Source organism: Palaemon carinicauda, chromosome 30, assembly GCF_036898095.1.
Source record: "Palaemon carinicauda isolate YSFRI2023 chromosome 30, ASM3689809v2, whole genome shotgun sequence".
Taxonomy (NCBI): domain Eukaryota; kingdom Metazoa; phylum Arthropoda; class Malacostraca; order Decapoda; family Palaemonidae; genus Palaemon; species Palaemon carinicauda.
The window spans coordinates 67,801,256-67,808,067 of record NC_090754.1 but is presented as its reverse complement, the minus strand read 5'-3'; the positions used below and the strand labels follow the sequence as shown (position 1 = coordinate 67,808,067).

General features: G+C 35.2%; 1 protein-coding gene across 4 annotated transcripts in view; it reads left to right on the top strand.

Annotated features, from left to right (window-relative positions):
• The first annotated feature begins 5,243 nt into the window (after nt 1-5,243).
• The window catches only part of LOC137623254 (uncharacterized), a 54,541-nt gene continuing 52,972 nt past the window's right edge, over nt 5,244-6,812 (top strand). Inside the window, exon 1 of one of the 4 annotated variants that reach the window (XM_068354001.1) lies at nt 5,244-5,506. The gene's annotated coding sequence lies outside the window, so the exon portion shown is untranslated. Of the gene's footprint in view, nt 5,537-5,903; nt 6,165-6,812 lie in introns of those variants that run through there. The other 3 variants (XM_068354002.1, XM_068354004.1, XM_068354005.1) reach the window with 3 other exon arrangements.

Here is a 6,812-nt window from a genome sequence, read left to right as displayed (position 1 = left end):
AGATGGTCTGCTGTTTCTGTATGGTATATGGTACTTTGGAAATTTCTTATTGTCTGTCTCCATTAATCTAGGTGCCTTGCATTTATTGGGTTTTGGACTAATAGACACTTTAAGTTTGTGAGCATGAATATCAGCTGACATCATTCCTCATTCCCTGTGCTAGTAATGGCATAAACTCTACTCCAGGATTCCTCAAGTCTAGAATTCTTTGCCGATTTAGTTTTGATGCCAACATTATTGCTAATGTGCAGTCTAGGATCCAGTCTTAGAATACCATTGTCGTTTGGAATATTTCAGTTGAAGGAGATTTATTCATCAGGATTCGCCATCATATTCATAAACAGGAGTTCTAGTTCTACAGCTTGCAAAAGGAATTGGAAAGGTAGACAGAGGCAGTCTACCAGAAAGAAAAAAAAAAAAAAAAAAAGATTCTCCCACCTCTTCTGTAAGATGGCAACTTGACAGGCAGCATAAAGTGGAAGGGACTTCCTTAGGAACAAAAGATGAATCCAATCTCTCCCATGACAAGTAGTCTTCTTTAGGAATAAAAGATAACCAAAGATCAACAGGAGCTCGTTAACTAAACGTCTCTAGTGAATCATCAAGTTAGAGAGTATAGGCTTTATATTTTTTTATAGATAGAAGCCTAGGTTTTTTTGTAAGGAAATTAAGTAACTGATATACCAAATTATGAGTAAAATTGTTTTACTGTGCCATCAATAAACATTTGTTAACAGGCTTATTGGTGTTATTGAAGGTTCTTTGCAATATTTGATTGCAGTTGAATTACTTCCTGGTGTGTTTAAGAGTTTATTTTGTTTATTTGTCTGAGTTATTGTGTTGACCTGCAAATTATGAAAGAATTGCAGTGAAAGCCTAAGAATACAGTATTTTAATTTCCCCACTCTTCATTATGTTAAATCTCTACACTTTTGGTTGCAAAAACTTTGCCTGAGCCATGCATTAAGGCTCAATAACCACTGGATTAATCAAGATTGAGAAAAAAGCTTTCCTTAAGAAATCATCTTGGACATGATTGGGCCAGATTCTTTGAAAATAAATCAAGTTATGGTTGGTTGTATAGAAAAATAATTACCGGTATAGTGTGAGATGAATAGGGATATATTCCTAGCTACTCAAAAATACTAGTGCTAATCATAATAGAAACCTCCAATCTCCTCCAAAGCCCTTACTTGCTCTAAATTACATTTAATCACAATTATATGGAATTATTTGAAGGAATTACATGATGAAAAGGAAATGTACGTAATCCAAAGTAAAGAAAAAATTGAACTCTCATCAATTGGATGATGAGATTAATCTAAGGGGTTGGATTATTACCAGTGTTGATCAATTAGCAAGCTGCTGGATCAAGAATCGTTTAGGTAATTTTGTTCTTACAGGATTAGTAGTAGAATTAGATGTCCCACAAATTCTAAACATATCATGGATTAGATTCTGGGAAATATCTACAAAACAGCTTTGAAGCACCATCCTAGTTTTAGAGATACTCTCCATGCTAAAAAATAAATGAAGGCCATTTTAACCCAAACTCATAAATCCAATCCTAGGGTGTTCTGCATGGAGAAATCGTAAGTTTCCTAGAGAAAAAACGTTTACTGTAAGGAAATAGTTTATTGGCTTTTTAAAAAATCCCTTAATCCAGTACATATTGTAATCCAGTAATAAATTCTCCCCTACAACTTTCCTCACAACACCAATATGCCCTGTTTCTTGAAATGTACTTTTCTCTTTACTAACTTAATATGTTACCAGAAAGTTCAGTTTCTGTATGTTAATTCTCGGTCCTCTCCTCCATTTCACAGTTACATTTTTTAAACATTTTCAAACTTCATTTATAAGTTTTGCCATTGTCAAGTACAGCATTGCTATTTTTATTTAGGGCTGGGGTTTGGTGACCATTTTTGAAGAGAAATTCACATTACTGAAACTTAATTGTGTACTGTATATGGTACCTGTAATGTATATTTAAAACGAAGTACTGTATGAATTATTCAGTCTTAAATAATAGTCCTATTAATTTAAAGAGAAATTCAGTATGGTATACATTAGAGACTAGTTAAATGAGTTCTGTATATGGACAAAAAAATTGGAAACATTTGTGGACAATCCAAGACTTTTCTTTTTTTTCTTGAATTATTTTGAGTTGCCTTTGTTTGGTATTAGGGTTTCGTACAGCCAAATAATGTGGTGAAAACTAGAGCACTAATGAAGTCCTGAATAAGAATATCCATAAACTCTAGGCCAGCTACAACTTGGGTTTCTATAATTTTCTTCATGTACATTTGGCAAACCTTCACAGATGCACACAGTTATCTCAGTATGCCCACCAAATTCTTATCAGTAAATAAGTCATACACTCAAATACAGTACCGAAGTCAATAATCCATCTTTTTTCATGGAACTTCAACTTAGACAATTGTGTACAGTATCATATTTCTTTCAGGGAACCAGAACTTTGTGGACATTTGAAGTGCCCTATTGGTAACTAAAAGTTTGGCAACAAACTCCATTCAAAAGAATAATATTTTAGTGCAATCTGTTTAAAAAGTCAAAGTATGATTATGATCAGGATGTAGGAAAAAAAGTATTATGGTATAAAGATATTGATTGTCTGGAGGGTCCAGGCAACTTTCTACCCCTGAGGTGGCTACTTAAAAGTCCATGAAAAATGGATACCATGTGCAGTAATGATTTATGTGGAATATGATATATCTATAGGTGGCCATATTGAATCAAGCAGCTGAAGTCACTGAGATGTAACTGCTAGGTGTGAATAAATATTAGTAATGTACATTCACCTCAGACAAATCTCAAACTTATGCAGAGAAGTAAATGTTTTTAAGAGTAGGCTACATTTGTTAACTTCCTTTTCTTATGTTTGACAGCTGTAATTAGAACTGTACTCTAATCATTCTATGAATAGTAGGTTATACAAATACCTTTAGAAATGATGGAGAGAAGTGTATTCTTGGCAAAAATTCTTCCTAAGATTGATTTACATGAGCAGAACAAAAATATTCTTAGTAATAATTTAATACTACTGTAATAATATTAGATTGCCTAAAGATGATTGAAAGAGAAAAAAAAAGTCAGAATTGGAGTGAAATCTCTGGATGGGAGTTCATTGATTTTTTTTTCTTAATTAAACTTATCTTTGTTACTATATCCTGTGAAAGCACGTCTTAATTAAATTAGCCTTTGTAATCATCAAAATAATACATATTCTTGAAATATGTTGTTTTAAATACTGGAAAGGGCTTCAAGCAAAATGGTCACAAGGAAAACATATTCAACATGAAAATACTTCTTCACTGCGAGTACAGAACAGTAGTTCAACTTCAGTCATTGTTACTGAGCTCTGTCAATTGTCTTTATAGACTTGTGAATATCACCAATGCCAAATTAGGAGACAAGTTTATGGTGAACTATCCAGATCTTTTGTAGCACAAAGTCTATGGAAATATATCAAGCTGAACCAATTAAGAACTGCAGGTTATAGCAACCAGGACTTGTGGCTGCTGTATGCCGTGCACAGTTTGTAGATGATCTTAAATGCAGTATTGTGTAAACTATTGAAATAAGCTGTACTAGAAGACAAGCACAGCTAGCCAATAACTATCATGTACAGTACTGTATTTTGAAGTTAAAGTGATCTCCAGAACCTATCAGTTTGGACTGATATTCCACACACAATGATTAACGTTATAAATTTGAAGTAGCATGCCATAAATCAGTATTATGAAGTTAACTTATTTATATGGGTCTTGATGTAAAATTCTATATTGAATGTGTAATATCTTTTAAACTTGACACTTTGTATATTTTGATTTTAAAAAGTTTATTTATTAACTTCTGGTAATATAAAATAATAAAAAAAGAAATAGCTAGAATTCCTGCACAAATTTTTCATTTAGATAATTGCATCTTTAGTTGTCTAACATGGCCTATATTTGGCTTAAATGTTTCTTAAATTTTTCGCCCAAGAGAACAGGGTCCTCTGTACCTGAAAATACTTAATATGTTTTTAAAATTTTATATTTTATATACAATACACTTCGTAGGAGAAGTGTGCATAAAAAAAGGATTATGGGCCCTTTGGTAGGAGAAAATGACTCCCAGGTGGCAATTAAGCCTTACCTCCCAAAGACAGGCAATAAAATTTTTCACTTGTGTAGCTTGCCAGGAAGAGCAAGTGATATAAAACCATTATTGCTGCACTGCCACTGCAGTCTTAGGTAGTACAACATACCTAAAGCCCAGGGCATGGACTTTTTAATTGTACTACTTGCTAAGAATTACAAAATGATAGCAGCATACCCAGTATTGCAAAAACGGAACAAAAACTTATTACAGTATATGTTAATGATAGCATATTTGTTTAGGGAGAGAAAGCACCTTATTTTTTGGTGTTGTTGAAGGGCCTTTGATAGCTGAGAACCAGGAGCCAGCAAGAAGCATGGGCGAGAGGCACTGCTGGCGAGACTTCTTTATAGGTAAAGTATATAACAGCTAACATTCATTTGTATTTTCTTCAGAACAAACCGTTCATATATGTCTCCAGTAAAAGAGGAATTTAGGAAAGTACCATCAGAGGACTTCTCGTGGTTCACAGTATTTTTTAAAGCGCCCCTCCAGACATTAGCTGCTTCCTTTCCCCCTCTGTTCTATCAGAAACCATAAATTCAATTAATTTAAAAATGATAAATAAAGATAATGCAAACTACTACAAATGTTCATGTCCCCATTGCATGTTTATATCCCAAAGTACCTGGGTGGGCTTAAAGTTGGGAAAACCAATGTATATTTTCTGTTAACAATTGCAATGACACAAAACGTTAAAGGGAGATTAATGGGAGAAGATTTAAAACAATAAAGTTATCTTTAACGGGCCAATATTTAGCCAAGGAACATTGTGTAGACCACAGAGTATAAATTTGTGAACGCCTGTGACCTGAATGGGGTGACTGGGGTGACTGAAATCGCCACCGATTAAATGTATAATTTGTGGGCGTATCATGTTAAGATGATTTTATTTATTTATTTTTTTTGTGCATATGCCGATGACGAAATAGAACCCTGTTGTAGTATCAGGTTCCTGCTCCCTGTTCATATAAAAATCTAAAAAAAAATAAAAAAACGAAGCCTTGCAATGAAATTCAAGTGATGCAGTCAGAGGAACTGAAACATATTGTCCATAAGAATGATCGACGGAGAGTAAAAGGCTGTGACTGCCATACACCCTCGAGTCACTAAAGGGCGTGAATGCAAAAAATCACGCCCTTGGAGAACACGTTCCTCTTATCAATGGAAACTATAACAGATAAAGACGTGGCACATCAGCACAGCGGCAACCAGGGTTTCAGGGTCACGTGATCATCGGTGGGTTCCTCTCTCCACCTCCTCCTCCAGCAGGAGAAATTGCCAGACGAAGATTTCGTGAAAAGAACCCGACGTTTGTCATGTCCGAGGCCCTGCATTAGAGGTGAGATGGAGATCTTTTGTCCTTATTCGTGTGAGTTCCGTTTCAAATAGTTGTTCAAAAGTCTTAAGGAAAGGGAAAAGTATCCCGATATTGGCTACATCAACTACGACAACGAAAGGTTGAAGACGAAGACGCTGCTTTGGGTTATCAAGCAACGTTGACAAGAGATGACCTTACACTCTCTCTCCTTAGGATTTCCAAGCAGTGTGTTGGTGTCATAGGATAACTTCTTGTGATTTTAACTCTATGCAATTGGGCAACAAATCTTTCACTTTATCTTTAATCATTCTGTTTGAATGGAAGGGAAAGGAAGACATCTTCGAGTGGACTTTGGCTGACTTGTTTACGATGATATCTCATTTCCTTCTCTCTCTAGACTTAGTAGGTTTCCTAGTAGGTTTCCTGTATATGACAAGCTGTCAATATTTACACATTTATGACATAGGAACAGAATCGCCCAATGTCTAACACTGGACCTTCCTGGTATTGCTCTCCCAAGATCTAAAGGAAGTAGGCGTGGACTTGTCAGTCTGATCAGGCGATTAAGATGCCTTGCTTGACGTTGATTGTAATTACCTCCATATTTTTTTGGATTTTTTAATTACTTATATCTGGGTTCTTCAAGAGAACAAATTGTGTTTACATGAAACCAGTAAAGGTAGGCCATCATGGTTACTTTAGCCTAACCTGCTTGCTAGCAAGAAGCCCAGTCCTGTTTTGCTTAGGTGGTCCAAGGTTTAATGAAGGAAGGCCTAAGCCTAATTTTAGGGGCCTTTGTATATTAGTGGCCAGTTCCTTCCCTCGTGCGTAAAAAAATTTCACTAACATAAACTCCCCCCTTACACTGCCGTATTCATAGTCAGCTGTCATTGTATATATACAGGTGGCCGCTATCATACATACATCCCTGAATTTTTTAATGTTACATATCAGCTGTCCTCCTTGTTGGTTTTAACATAACCTGAATTGCTACCTGTAACCTAACCTCAGTTGTATGCCACTGGCCTACCGTGGTTGCCTGTGGTGTATCTTGAGATTTCTTTTAATTGGTCTTTATATAATTTAGTAATTAGGGTCTATTGGCTGTACTGTATTATGCTTTTTCTTGGTATTTTTTATCTTGCACCCTTTACTGGTTGGAATGCCTTTGAAATGTATGATGCAGAGGTGGTATATTCTGAAGATGGTTAGATTTCTCTTATATATAAACCCCAATTTTTTTGTCTGTTATATTCAATTTAGAATTACGTGAGGTACTTGAAAAAGGTGACTTTTAATGGTTCCCTGGAAAATTCATGAGTTTCAG